The 14,960-nt window shown below is 35.7% G+C and overlaps 1 long non-coding RNA gene across 1 annotated transcript in view; it reads right to left on the bottom strand.

Moving 5' to 3' along the window:
* Positions 1 to 12,715, bottom strand: part of LOC107595930 (uncharacterized) — a 15,868-nt gene extending 3,153 nt beyond the window's left edge. The window contains exons 1-2 of the long non-coding RNA XR_001610318.1: positions 12,638 to 12,715; positions 12,446 to 12,489 (exon numbers count right to left, since the gene is read on the bottom strand). This is a non-coding gene — a long non-coding RNA (uncharacterized lncRNA). The remainder of the gene's footprint in view (positions 1 to 12,445; positions 12,490 to 12,637) is intronic.
* Positions 12,716 to 14,960: the final 2,245 nt, after the last annotated feature.

Below are 14,960 nucleotides of genomic sequence, written 5' to 3'. Positions count from 1 at the left end.
AATAAGGTGGCATCCATTTAATAATTAAAATTAAAATTATAATTTACACTCAATACGTTATTATTGTATACTGTTTTATAATGTACTACAATACTGAAGTGCAGATAATTGCCTCTATTTGCAAAAAGCAGTATACTTGATAGTAGAAATCCTGCTATTTTAACAGTGTAAATAGGTATTTGCACTTAGCGTAAATAGAATCCATTGCTAATACGAGATTTGAAAAGGGAGGGAAAAAAAGTTTGGCAAAAGGCGTTATCGAACCCGGGTCGATCGCGTCAAAAAGCCAACAACACACGCTTATCCATCTGCACCACAGGAGCTGATGAATTACAAATTTGTTATTTTGTTTTCAGAATTGTGATCTGCTTTGCACTTCTCGGCCACCGTAGAAAGAGATGAAAATGTTTTCACTTAGAAATAATGAAACGCAACATCTGAAAGAGAATCTAAGAGACATATTTTAGTTGTTATCATCGTTAGAGGTTTTTGCTAAGTGTTATGGACCCTGAATGATCCTGCAAATTGTGCTGCTTGAGTAGAGGTGAAAGAAAAGTATAAGGTCATGTTTCATGCATATTCAATCAATACAGCCAATTGGAGTCTACATACACTATAATGAGGAAAAAAATCCATGAACTGATGAGTTGAGCTGAAGGACAGAATTCCAGGTAGCCTTGCTGATGAACTCTTGAGTACATCTTTCTGGAGGTTGTAAGTTCATGAAAGCTCTTACTTTGTGGCTGACTCAACACACAGATATAAAGAGCTCTCTATTATAGGGATGCACAAATACAATTCCTGAACTGATACTGGCACTGATACTGACATTTTTAAACGGATCAGGCATCGGTCAAACGTAATTAATTAAAAATAGTGTGTTTTAGTCATAAAAACGTGAATTTGTGCTCTATATATTTCAAGTTTAACAGGGACAGTTATCTCTGTTAAAGAAATTTTACTATTTTTAAAATGTTATTTATTCCTGTGATGGTAAAGCTGAATTTTCAACAGCCATTACTCCAGTCTTCAAAATAGTTAGGCTGCTTATATTTTTTTGTGAAAACCATGATAAGATTTAACGATTCTTCAATTAATAAAAAGTTCAAATTTAAAAAAGAACAGCATTTATTTGAAATGGAAATGTACAGCATTATAAATGTCTACTGTGATTTTTGATTGATTTAATGCATCCATACTGAATAAAAGCATTCATTTATTTAAAAAAAATCAACTTTAGACGGTAGTGAAATTATCATTTTTAAGTGTAGTTTTGTCCAAAATGACGCACTTATTCAATGCACTATGTACTCAACCATCTTGAGTTTGAATTACGTATTTTGTCATTCATCATCGGAGTCTGACAGCCCCCCTCCCATCTGCTTTACGGAATTAAAGTTGCGACAGTTGAGTACACAAAATCTCAAACATTCCACACTTCTTTCGTTAAATAAGTGCATTATACAGGCATTTGAAGTGCAGTTTTTTTTTTTTTTTACATTTTCAATGTGAACACACTAATCTCAGTATTTACACTGAGAAACTTCATTTAATACTGCATAAGTACACAAATTGGGTTACACCTAATATTTTAAGAATATGAAGAAATGCCACATGAAAACAAACAAAACAACAACATACATCATCAGTGAGAGTGCATTGCCAAGTCTGAATTAAAGATCACTGATGCAATAAGAGCAAATAAATGGTGTCTAAACTCTTACTGATCAGCCTCATTTAGAGTGTAGTGTGTATTGATAGGCAGAGACTCTATCAAGCTCTGTGTGTGTAAATGTGTGTATGAGACAGAGACTGTAGGGGTTTATTTGGAGCTCTGCTGTCCCCGATGTCTCAGCAGCATGACAAAGGTTTCCATGGAGATGGCATGTAAAGTCTCACAGCTTGGGTTGCCAAGTTACTTCCCAAATGTGTTGGCAACACATTGAAAAATGTTGCTTCAACTCTGAGCAGAACCGATGAACAATTCCGGCTGTGAAAGGGAATGGCATTTGCCACGATTCATGCCACCAGCACAAAAATTATATTTGCTGCATATTACCACACTTCATCATGCTGAGAGAGCGAACATATGAATTGAAAGGCTAAGTGGTTGAGTGAATTATTACACTACTCAGAAAGAACAGTCAAATTCACACAATGAAAGCAATTATAGCCCCAATCGTACTTCAGAGTTGTCAGAAGCCCACAATGGACAACAAATATTTTCATTTGGTGTTATTTAATAAAAAAGTCCCCCTGCAGTCACTAATTTTATCCATTAAAACTCAGCTTTGATAATCAAAATGACATATATAAAGTTTTTCTCATAAAAATAATTTCTTTATGTCTTACATCCATGAATATGTTAACTAGTCCCAGCCTCCACTCAATCACACCAGCTCTGACCCATTCCACTTTCGCTCAGGTAACTGAAGTAGTAAATGCTACACAATGGCAAGTGGCAATACTAGATAAATGGTTATCGGGGAGTGAGTCAGTGAGTTAATTTATTCAATTGTATATTCACTTATAATCACTAAGAAGCTGTCACTCATCTTAGTTCATTGCAATCTCACAAAGTTCCATTATAATCAATGAAGCTCTACACTGCACAATTAATCTCTTATTTACATCACGTCTACTATACACTTCATTTGTTACAATGAGAAGATTCATGAGCTTGCAGAACCCAGCACTAAACAAAACTCTGGCATTTTGAGCGATGAGTAGATTCTGTCTAACTTAAACACCTGACTGGTCATTGCATTCATGAAATCAACAGATATGCCTGTGATTGACTATATTGCTCAACACTGCAAAAAGACGGTGTAAATAGAAACCGATGACCAGTGGAGATGTTAGGAAATATGGGCAGTTACAAGCCACGTTTTTGAGACTGTCTTTGGTACAGTGCAGTTTTAAGGATAAAATGCTTAGCGTGTTGAATGAACTATGTGCCAGTTTAGATATACAAAGAAACATCTTGTGGCATGTTTGTTTAAAGATGCATTTCCTTTTCCATTTAGTTTTTATTCCATTTATTATGCAGCAATATTTTTCACACTTTAATTACAGCCTATAATAAAAAATTCCCAGCACTAAACAAAACTCTGGCATTTTGAGCGATGAGTAGATTCTGTCTAACTTAAACACCTGACTGGTCATTGCATTCATGAAATCAACAGATATGCCTGTGATTGACTATATTGCTCAACACTGCAAAAAGACGGTGTAAATAGAAACCGATGACCAGTGGAGATGTTAGGAAATATGGGCAGTTACAAGCCACGTTTTTGAGACTGTCTTTGGTACAGTGCAGTTTTAAGGATAAAATGCTTAGCGTGTTGAATGAACTATGTGCCAGTTTAGATATACAAAGAAACATCTTGTGGCATGTTTGTTTAAAGATGCATTTCCCTTTCCATTCCATTCCGTTTTTATTCCATTTATTATGCAGCAATATTTTTCACACTTTAATTACAGCCTATAATAAAAAATAATTTTTATTCAGAATTATATTAATTATCATTTGTGATCTAGGTCAAAACCATAACCTCCTGGGGGCAATAAACATTTTAAATTAAAAAAACATTACTGCCAAATGCTGCTTTATTAAATCATATTAAACGTGCAAATGATTTATACATGGCAAAATGCATCATATGTCAAGGCATGCTTCAAATTAAATAGTTATGCTCATAGCATACAAACAAGAGGAAAAAAAGAACATTGACATAATGCCAAAGTGGAATTTTGAGGGGAAAAAACCTAAGGAAGAGTCTGCATTTGCTTGCAATATACACAGTATATAGTTTTGCATATAAAATATGTAGTTTCACACCATTAGAGATGCTCTGTGGGTGGTGTTGATCTAAATCAGTCCATGATCCATATGGCTCTATAGGAACCGGTTTCACATTTCTTGGGGCAGCACATTTCCCATGACACATTCATGCATGCTGTTAATGCACAGCAGAACTGTCATACATATTTTGAAGCCAGACTTAATTTGAGTGTCACTGCTGATCTACTGCTTATCTATTCTTTTATGTTCATTAAAAACAGCTAGGCCCCTGTAATGCCTCTTTATATGCCTCTTATTGGTCATTTGTGACATTCTGCAGCCAAACATATTTGCATAATGACCGCAAAACTGTATAATTGTGTGCTGTCCGAGGCAACACGATTTCCTATACAGATGTGTGAGTATCACTTCTCTTACAGCACTCTGTGGTCCCTTTCTTGTTACAAATAAATTCAACTCAGCCAGTCATTATCTTTGTAGGTTTATTTTGTAAAGAAAAACACAGGGGACCCAGAGTACTGAACATCTTTGTATGTATTTCTTATCTGACACACTGAGCTTAGTTAATAGACCTCTCTCCTAATGAGCTGATGATCTGAATCATTTGTGTTAAATAAAGGAGAAAACTACAGCCCTGAAATGTCCTCTATTACCCCCTTTCTCTTCAACAGAAAAAAAATTCAATGTTCCATAAACAGGGCTATGTTGTTATTAACATTTTTTATGACAAACTCACCAAGAAAAGTAAATGGTATAATTCTACATTATGGCTTTAACATTTTCTGATAATATAATATAATATAATAATTTTAGTTAAAATAAACTAAAATTAAGAATTAACTTTAGTTAAAAACATAATCATGGAACTGATTATTGCTGAACAATAATTTCTAGCATAATATTTTACCCTGAAATGATCTCAAAAGCAAAGACTATACGGTGGACTGGGTACCATTGAGCACAGATGTCTGCAGACATGACTCATCAGTGAGGATCAGGATGAAACATTTCATCTCTTTAAGTTTATGTTTTACTAGGTGACCTGAATTCTACTTCACCTGTGATCCACTGTCAAAAAACATTCATGCCCTTTTCAACTGTCCATTATTATATAAACTGTAATTAATAAGGAAGTCTAAATTTAAAGAAAAGTTAAAACAGTTATATTACATAAAATGTTTTATTGAAAATGAATAAAAATAAAAGAAACGAATAGAATAGCTACTGCATATGGCTATATGTAAACCAAAGTTGGACTGAACTGGAATTGGTTTTTAGAGATGCTAGACCTGGAAGATTTAATACAAACAGTCCAGAGCCCAATTATAAATAATTATTCTCAGTCACATCAGCGTAATATCTTCTGTTTAGTCACATACAAACCAATTAGGAATAAATGAGTCTCAGTGGCTTGACTGTTTAACAAGCTTTCGTGCTAGTAGCTAAGGTTTGCTGCTATTTGGCATGAGGTTTAAATGTTTTGTGCACACACTGAAACAACATCTTGCAGAGTTGTTTTGTAACACATTCACAGACTGGTTTTTGCACCCAGAACATGATGATTAATTGGCTCATGAACTCTTAACAGATGGTTTTTTCCATTAGAAATGTATAACCGGGGGGAAAAAGGAGGATGATTTGATCTTCTTGTTTCATTTACTATGTTTCAACATCTACTATGTTTCATTAAGATGCTGCCTGTTTTGGTTACTAAAAACAATGAGGCACATTTCATGATTTAATTAATGCTGAATCTCTGTGACCCCTTAAAAAAGGCACTATTTATTCAAACATCTTGGAAATGGATAATATCTCTTGAATCAGTTATGAAATAGTATTTGACTCTAGAGCAATTCAATCGTTTGTTTAATCTATGCTAATTAAGCAAAAAACCATACTGACTGGGTGTAGGATTTCAGAGGTGTTGAACAGTGAGAAAGCCTTAGAAATGCTAATTATACATAAGAAATCTTTACGTTACTCTACAACCAGTAGCTCTCAGCAACACGTTTTACCATGTTTACAAAAATCCTGCAGAATTTCATTGATTTTCCTTAAAACCAGTGCAGAAAAGGAAAAGGAAAAAAAGAAGCAGATACCATATTACAAACGATCTATCACAAATTCTCACGATTTATCACAATCTGCCTCTAGTCATCACTACTGTATAGTTTGTCAAAATAACCAATTTAATTATGTTTCTGTTAACAACCAATTCCATAGCAACTACATAATAAAACTTTTTTTTTTTAAAAAGGAAAAAATTAAGGAAAAAGCCATACTCAGTTCAAGATGAAGAAAGAGGTTCTTTAAGGACACACTGATAAGCAATGGATTAAACTAGCTGTGTTAAAAGGAAGCTGAGAGGGAAAGGTAAACAAATGGTGGGCTGCTGGGCAGAGTGTGGAGAGGCTTTCTGCGCATGACCCTCTCCTTGTGTCAACACAGGTGTGGGCAAGAAAGAGAGTGAGGGAGATCACAGACTGATAGTGACAGGCACAGAATGAGGCTTTTTGTTGCTTTGCCGGTGCTCACCGTATCAGCAATGTAATATCTGTAATAATGATCTTTCATAATTTTAGTTAACAGCTGCAAAAGGGTAAATACGGACTGCAAATGCCAAACGACTCCAGGTTCCAAGCAGCTATGCACGGCGTGAATCAAGAATACACTGTCATTATGAGCAGCATACAGTGCAGGGTGAGAGTTCTCCTGCCTCCACTCTTCTTGATTAGCTGTTCCAGTCATAATAATAATAAAGTTTTTTTATTGAATTGAATAATAATGTATTTCAAGCACTGAAATTTCATTTTTTTTATGCATCAAGATACACTGAGACACAGTGCAATGTCAGATTAAATACCAAGCTCTGACTGCCAAGGACCTTAAGCTGAAATGCCTCACATTCACACACAAAAAAAAGAATTATCACAGATTTATATCAAACTGGACTCATAGGACACCGCCCTTTAAAGGGGTCCTATATTATGCTCTTTTTCAAAGACTTGATTTTGTTTTGAGGGTGTACTAGAACATGCTCTCATGCTTGGTGGTTCGAAAAACGCATTATTTTTCACATAATTTACATTATTACAGTACCTTTCTCCCCAACCTGGCACAAACGGCTCGATTAGTTCTGGGTTTAATGAAGGCCCGCCTTCCGAAAAACTAAATGTGTTGTGATTGGTTAGCTGTCCCAGTGCGTTGTGATTGGCGAACAGTTTAGACGGTGTTTCAGTACTGCCCCGCCCCTTGCCAGAGCAGCAAGTTCCGTCTGCTCTGGTATGGTTAAGGATGGCGTCAATATTTCCATATCAATTTGAGCCAGATTCAGACCCCAAGAATATTGAACAAGAGGATCGCGCAGAACCTTTGCATGCACGGATATTGCAAGATATATTAGAGTGGTAACATTATTATTATTGTTGTTTTTTTTGGCTAAATCACGATAGGTTGTCAACAACCGCTTAAAAATAACTGCATTTACTATGTACAGATAACTGCAACGGTAATATTTATACCATAGTCTCATAATTGAAGTGTAAATTCTGCAGATTACATCATTGTCCAGTATTGTACTGTCAGCAATTTATTATAAAAACTTTCATAATTGTAACATACAGTGGGGAAAAAAAAGTATTTAGTCAGCCGCTGACTAAATACTTTTTTGCCCCACTGTATATTTACATAATTATTCAGGTGCATGTGTAATAACTTGCGAAAACTTGATGCTACAGCAGCACTTCTTCATCATTGTCCAAGCATTCTAACCACGAACTTGCCCCTCCCCACCCCCCAACTATTCGAACTTCCGTAGGCGGGATTTATTTTAATGATATTCTAATGGATCCTTTATGACATCACAAAACCCAGAAAACAACGCTGCAGTCCAAACATCCACTGGATGCAACAAATGCCTCGTTTATAATGGGTTTTAATGTTTTTGTCCCGTCGCTCCGGCCGGGACAAGGCATCACAATATGGTAAGGGGCGTAACATTTCCGTCACACGCTTGAGGAATTTGGCCAATCACAACGCACTGGATAGCTGGCCAATCAGAGCACACCTCGCTTTTCAGACCGATGAGCTTTGTAAAAATCAACGTGTTTCAGAAAGGCGAGGCATAGAGGAAAAACAATAATGTACAGTATGTGGAAAATAATGTGTTTTTTTAACCTTAAACCGCATAAACACATTTCATTACACCAAATACACAAAATAATGTTCTTTTTAGCAACATCATATGACCCCTTTAAGGTAAATTAAATAGAAAACTATTGCTAATTTAATTGTTATAGCAAGAAATGCTAAATTATATAAAAATGACTGTTTACATTTAATTATTATATATATTTATTTTTTTAAAAGTGTAATTAATTTAAAATATAGCCTAGGTTTTAATTAGCGGTGCAATGAATCGTACAGGATCCGTGATCTACCGACCAGGGGCCTGATGTATAAACGTTGCGTATGTATAAAATGGGCATGGAAATGTGCATACGCAATTTTCCACGCACATATCGGGATTTATAAAAAATAAACTAGGCGCACCGTACGGACACTTTAGACCATGCGTACGCACTCTTTTACTGGAGTGAGCGAAATAATGAAGCTCACTTTAAATTATTTTAGTAAATTCTGTTTTACATTTGACATACACATTTAGATTAAATATGACACTCTCAATAATGCAGTTAAACACTGAAGTTTCATGAAATTATTATCCAGAAATTACAACATTTTTATATGAATTTAAACAGAAATATTTGCAGTGGATGTGCTGCTTTCAAACAATTTTCCTGTGGTATGGGATTTAATGTTTTAATCACAGCGAGGATTGCTTGGCGCATGACAATTCTGCTTTAAATTTGCAAGCTAATCCTGGTAGCTTTATTATAGCCACAAAAATCATGTTCTGAGAAAATACTTTTGGGTGAATAATGATCACTGATGTGAACTTGATTCGTCTGATGCTTTGGAACATGTACGGTAACGACAGACAGAAGGATGCACTTGTTGATTAAACATTCCATTGGCTGGTTTGAAGAGGTTAGATGACTGTACTCTAAAACCTCTGTTCACAGGCACAGACAGTAGCCTAATGATAATCCCTTTCGTGCTCTTCCCAATATTGTGACAAACACCATATTTAAAAGATAGAATTTGAAGGAAACTGTATGATATGCACGTTTTATTTTCAAAATGTTTTTGTTATTGACACGGTGAGTCAGGCAGTTATTTACACTGCAAAAAAATAGACATTCAAATATACATTCTAAAATATATGTTTACTTTATAGGCAGAATTGCATAAATTTTAATGTGATGTCTCAAAAAGCATTTATAGGCTTTATAAATCTGAAAACTTTTGTACGAACACAAAATCCAGCTTTTGTGCGTACGCACACATTTTGGATGAAATCTACGTAAAGTTTTATACATGGGTGCCGATCCGTGGGGCCTGGGGCCTCATGTGATTCACGGATTACCTGTTAAGTTTAACCTTCATAGAGGGAACGTTTATCATTTACATGTGTTTTTCTTGCCAATTTACACATTCAAGCAATTTTAGCTTGCGCACTGCTTTCTGTGCGCTCAGCCGCTATTGTGTTATTTTACACTTAATTATTACATTTCTGCACCTGAATACTACTGTTACTGACTTTATTTGTAACTGTGTTATGTTGTATTCATCTAGTAATTTGTGTAATTATTCTTGTTTTATTACTTTATTAGTTAAGCTAGTAGGTTTTGCTGTGGTATAGAAGTACTTAAAGTCAGCTTTCAGTAATTTTTTTTCTTTGCTGATCCGAAAAATTTTCCGGCCCGTGACTCAAAATCCATAATATGATCCGAACCGTGAGTTTTGTGATCTGTTGCACCACTAGTTTTAATGAAAAGCAAAAAGATGTTCGTAATTGCTCTCCTAATTCATGTAAATAGTGAATAATAACCCCATTAATTACAATAAGCAGTACATTTAAAACAACATGCAGTAACAACATGCACTTGGAGCCTTCTGTGACAAGTCTTACTCCCAAGGGTCTAATTTTAAGCAAAAAGATGTTCGTAATTGCTCTCCTAATTCATGTAAATAGTGAATAATAACCCCATTAATTACAATAAGCAGTACATTTAAAACAACATGCAGTAACAACACGCACTTGGAGCCTTCTGTGACAAGTCTTACTCCCAAGGGTCTAATTTGATCTTTTTAACTTCAAAATAAAAACTATAATTTTTGCTCTACAAATCAAAAAATGTGGTTGTGTTCACAAATAAACACAAAAATGTTGATTTTCAACATAATACAATGTCATAGATCACTATTTCCAGAAACACAAAACGAGATAAATTAACCTCAAAACTGTTTCGACTGACTAATCTCACAAATGTTAATATTCACATGAAATGACAAAATGAAAGTGTTGAGATGAGATTTTGTGCTATCATCATGCCCTCGCGCCATCTTACCAAGTCTTCCCCCCTCCATGTTCATTCTTGTAACTTTTTTAAATTGTTGCATCATTTCTCATTATTTATACATTGCACCACATGACTACAACAAGACGGGGTCCATAAATGATGGTGCATTGATCATTTGGCAAAAAGATATGAGTTTTACATTTAAAAACAATAATTTACTACAGTACAGCTAGAAAATCCACTGTATACACTCATGTCTGGATGAATCATCGCCACACAGGACAGATAAGAATATTAGTGTCTGCAATCAAAACTCATAATAGTAAACCATAAATCATCAAATCAGTACTGGGCAAGTACAGATACTACAAGCCTGCTGTGAGGAAATCGCCTACAAATTTACACCCAAATTCATACAAACCTCATCCATTGTGCAAATCCTTAAACATACACTCATGCAAATACACAGACAGAGCAGCCTTGCTTAACCCAAAAGGATTATTGAATCCTATTAATCAGATGAAATAACTGAAAGGCAAAGGCCACACAATGCATTTTGTGCTGCAAAAAGAGATAGGACTGGCCTTAAACCAATACCACAAATAAATCAAAAGATGCATTGAACAGTGTTGCCAACTCTCACAAGATAAATAAGCATCCGCAGCTTCGAAAACAAGTCCCATTTTATTATATTATTTATTATCATCAACATTATTTATTATCAATAAATGAGCATGCAACATAGTAAACTGAAATCAACCACTCTGAGTTTGAAGAGCAAAAACAGAAGTTATTTTACAAAAATCATCCAACAAAGCGGGAGGGCACACACTATCCTCCGATCACTTGCGAGCAGAATAGTTTTGGAGATGGAAAAGGAGAATAAGACAAGAGCACTACGGGGGAGCTTTATTATAGCCACATATTTATAATAAAATAAACTTGAACCATATGTATCTACTATTAGTATTACTGCTTGTTTATTTATTGATTTAATGATAATGCATTATAAAAATATTTTACAAATTGAATTAGGTCCCTTTCCTCCCCCGCACTGTTCACCTTCTCCCATGTTTCCTCTCCATCTCTGTTGGTGGCCTTGTTCTTCTATTTACATGTATTAACCATCATCCTTGGATTACACCGTCACATGTCTGCACATTAAATGAGATTTTACTCCAATAAATGGGAGGAGAGGGCTTGGCTATTAGTTGCCAGCAGACAGTGTCAACAATATATTGGAAAAAACATCATAAACGTAAAGAAACGAAGTTGCTTGTCATGTTTTCCTAACAATCAACCATATATAAATATATATATAAAAAAAGAAGCTCTAAACCCCTGATTTTTAAACGCGACTTGACAAAAAAAAAAAAAAAAGGAGCCGTCAGTCGCGTAAAATAAGCGGATTTGGCAACTCTGGCAGTGAACCTTATAAACTGTATTTTACATGTCCAAAAGAAGAAAATCTATGAACAAGCACACATATTTTAAAGACTAGAAATCACTGCAGTTGTAACACATAGAAACTGCTTATAGAGTGCTTATGGATCGTTAAATGTAGATGTGGATAATATATTTAATAAGTAGTAGCCTACGTCTGAACGTTTGTCTGTATATTAAATCAGAATCAGAATGAGCTTTATTGCCAGGTATGTTTACACATACGAGGAATTTGTTTTCGTGACAGAAGCTTCCACAGTGTAACAGAATGAATATTCTTATAAATATGTGGCTATAATAAATGCATTTGGATCCATAGAGAAATGTATTTTAAAATAAGATGCATAAAGCATAATAATTTAACAGAAACCCGCAAATCTATGACTGTAACAACATCACATTTGAATAAAATGGTCTCTAAAACGTCGTACTGACTATTATATTAAGTCTGACAGGTGCTTGATGGAGAAAAACGATCAACCGCTGTAGCATATTCAGGAAAAAAATAGATATGTAAAAACGAATAAATAATTAATGATATAGGCTAGACTGAAATCAATAATTTTATCACAATACAGTAACTATAAAAAAATTATACAGAATAAAAAGGTTTATTTTGCTTTGGCAGCTTTCTTTCAGGTAAAATATTAGCTCCAGTGTTTGGTTAACTTACACCACACATTTTGTAGGTATGTCTGAAACATGAGTCACATTATAAAGGGCGTTTCAGCCTTATGTTCACTTGGCTTTATTTGCTTTTACTATCACTTACCTCCTTCTTCACGTTTCGTAGCAGTCTCTGGCGGGTTTCGGCTTCTAGGAAAGAAAGAAATTATATATATATATATATACACACACACACAGAGAACATTTGCCTAATTATTAAATATGAAAAAGTAAAAGTCAAACGTGTGATACTGTAGTTTAGAAGTGTTTCGAAAAATAAAAGCAGAATTTGTCGCACCTGCTGTTGTGGTTGCCATGATTGTGGTATTCAGCTCTCTCGCGCTCCGCTCCTCTGACGCTTAACACTCGACTGGATGAGGCTAAAGCAGTTCAACATCAACTTGGAGAGGCAGCGAGATCACGTGACCTGCCAGAGCGATTCCTACAACGGCGGAGATGCCAAACTCCGTGTATCAAGCAGTTCTACCTGGAGTGAGTTATCGGTTAGAATTTCTATTCATCTCAGCTGCTCGGGTGTAGTGGTAGCCTATTTCGTTTGTAAACGATTCGGTGTTTTAAACAAAAATTAGACGAATCATTCGTTCACTGTCTCTCCCGGTTGAAGCACGTGACTGCTTTGGTGGCTGACTACAGCACTAGCAAATAGCATTTGAGTACCGTTTTTGAAAGAGCATTTCTTGGAGCTGATGAACGTATACGCCCTTCATTGAACCAGTTGCTGTTCTGTTCTAGGAAAACGAGTCTCGGCGGTAACTGTGCTGATATGCCCAGTGTATGTCGAACAAACTCCAAAAACTTCTTCTGTGCGCCCAAAAAAATGTAATAAACATTTGTCTGATGAGGGAGATTAACGTATACCGACTTGAGAAATATTTTTCCTGATAATATTCTGAGTTTTCTATCTGCCGTTTAGAACTATTGACGCCCGATTTACGAATGAATCACTCTTGTGAAGCGACTCTTTTCAATTAACCTTCCTTACGGGTAAATAATATTTGTCTGAATCAATTTGCGATGCAGTCTGAAAGATTCGAACTACTCACTCACCCACTGAACCGACAGCAGAAAACAAGAGGAGCATTGGATTAAGTGAATTATGTACCTATAATCAATTCAAACCTAACCTGCAAATGCATTCTTATCATTTGAGAACGACTCAACAAAGAGTAGCTATCAACAAAATAACAGCACACAAAAGCACGGAGAGTTTTTTTTTTTTTTTTTACTATTTATATGCCAAAAGTAGTCTGAATACACGTATACCTTCCTTGAAAATAACAGCACACAAAAACCCGGAGAGTTTTTTTTTTTTTTTTTTACTATTTATATGCCAAAAGTAGTCTGAATACACGTATACCTTCCTTGTGACATTATTGACAAGAGCAGCGTGCTCTCAGACATTGCTCTCTGGTGCACAAAAGATACAGCTGGAAAAAATAAATAAATAATAGGAGAGTTTGCCATTTAAATCCACATTGAAAGTGCATCCTGCTCCCTAGTGTTCCCTCATATGAAATGAAAGAAAAGTCTGCTTTTTTCTATCTCTCTTTTGCTGCACAAAGACACTATGTTCCCACTTCGGAATGCAATTTAATTGAGAAACGTGTCAGAGAACATTTTTGGAACAAGCTTACGGGTTCAAACCTTCAGCAGCTACATGTGTTGCTAAGCAACAATGTAGGGCCCCATTAACAGTACTAATTGAGTAAAGTCTGAGAAAACTGTGATCTTTTCATCGTCTCTCTGGGGGAAATGCCACCTCATTGTTGAAGTAAGACTTTCATATAATTGCATTTTATCAAGACAACCAATACATGGTGCAGAGTAAAAAAAATATATAGATGATGGTGAACAAACATCACTTTTTATGGGAACCTAATTCAAAAGGGCTTCATGCAAATTTGGGTGCTTAATTGAGAGCTCTGGACTTTTGAATACAAATGTAGGGTATAGAGACTGTAATATAAAACAATGGAGATTGAGGTGGAAAGTGACACCAAATGTGCTTGCATTAACTAAATGTATCGCCCTGTGTTATCTAAAAGATAGATCATTTACAAACAACTGAATGTAGTTTTGTGTAGTCCTGTGACTTTGGAGCCCCCTACAGTTGAAAGTGAGTGAAATCCACCCGCTCACATACAGTAGGGCAGGGATCCTCAAATCTGGCTCACGAGATCCACTTTCCTGCAGAGTTTAGCTCTAACCCTAATCAAACACACCTGAGCAAGCTAATCAATGTCTTCAGTATCATTAGAAAATCACAGGTAGGTGAGTTTGATCAGGGTTGGAGCTAAACTCTGCAGCGCATTAGCCCTCCAGGGCAAGATTTGAGGAGCCCTGCAGTAGGGCCTTCTCCCACGCAGACGTTTGAAGGGGAGCGTGGGAAAGAAACAGAAGCGATTCGCCTTATTGGAAGTCAGTGAGCACGTTTACATGCAGTTTTCGCGTACATATAATACGCATCTACCCCACAACCCTAAACCTACCCATCGCGTAGCATATACACGCCAAAGTCAATTTTTGCGTATCAGTACCACGAGTTTTCGTTTTTATTTGGCGTAGCCTACTACAGGTGCATCTCAATAAATTAGAATGTC

This window comes from Sinocyclocheilus grahami, unplaced genomic scaffold, assembly GCF_001515645.1.
Source record: "Sinocyclocheilus grahami isolate Dianchi unplaced genomic scaffold, SAMN03320097.WGS_v1.1 scaffold211.1, whole genome shotgun sequence".
Taxonomy (NCBI): domain Eukaryota; kingdom Metazoa; phylum Chordata; class Actinopteri; order Cypriniformes; family Cyprinidae; genus Sinocyclocheilus; species Sinocyclocheilus grahami.
This window is presented reverse-complemented; position numbering and strand designations above follow the sequence as displayed.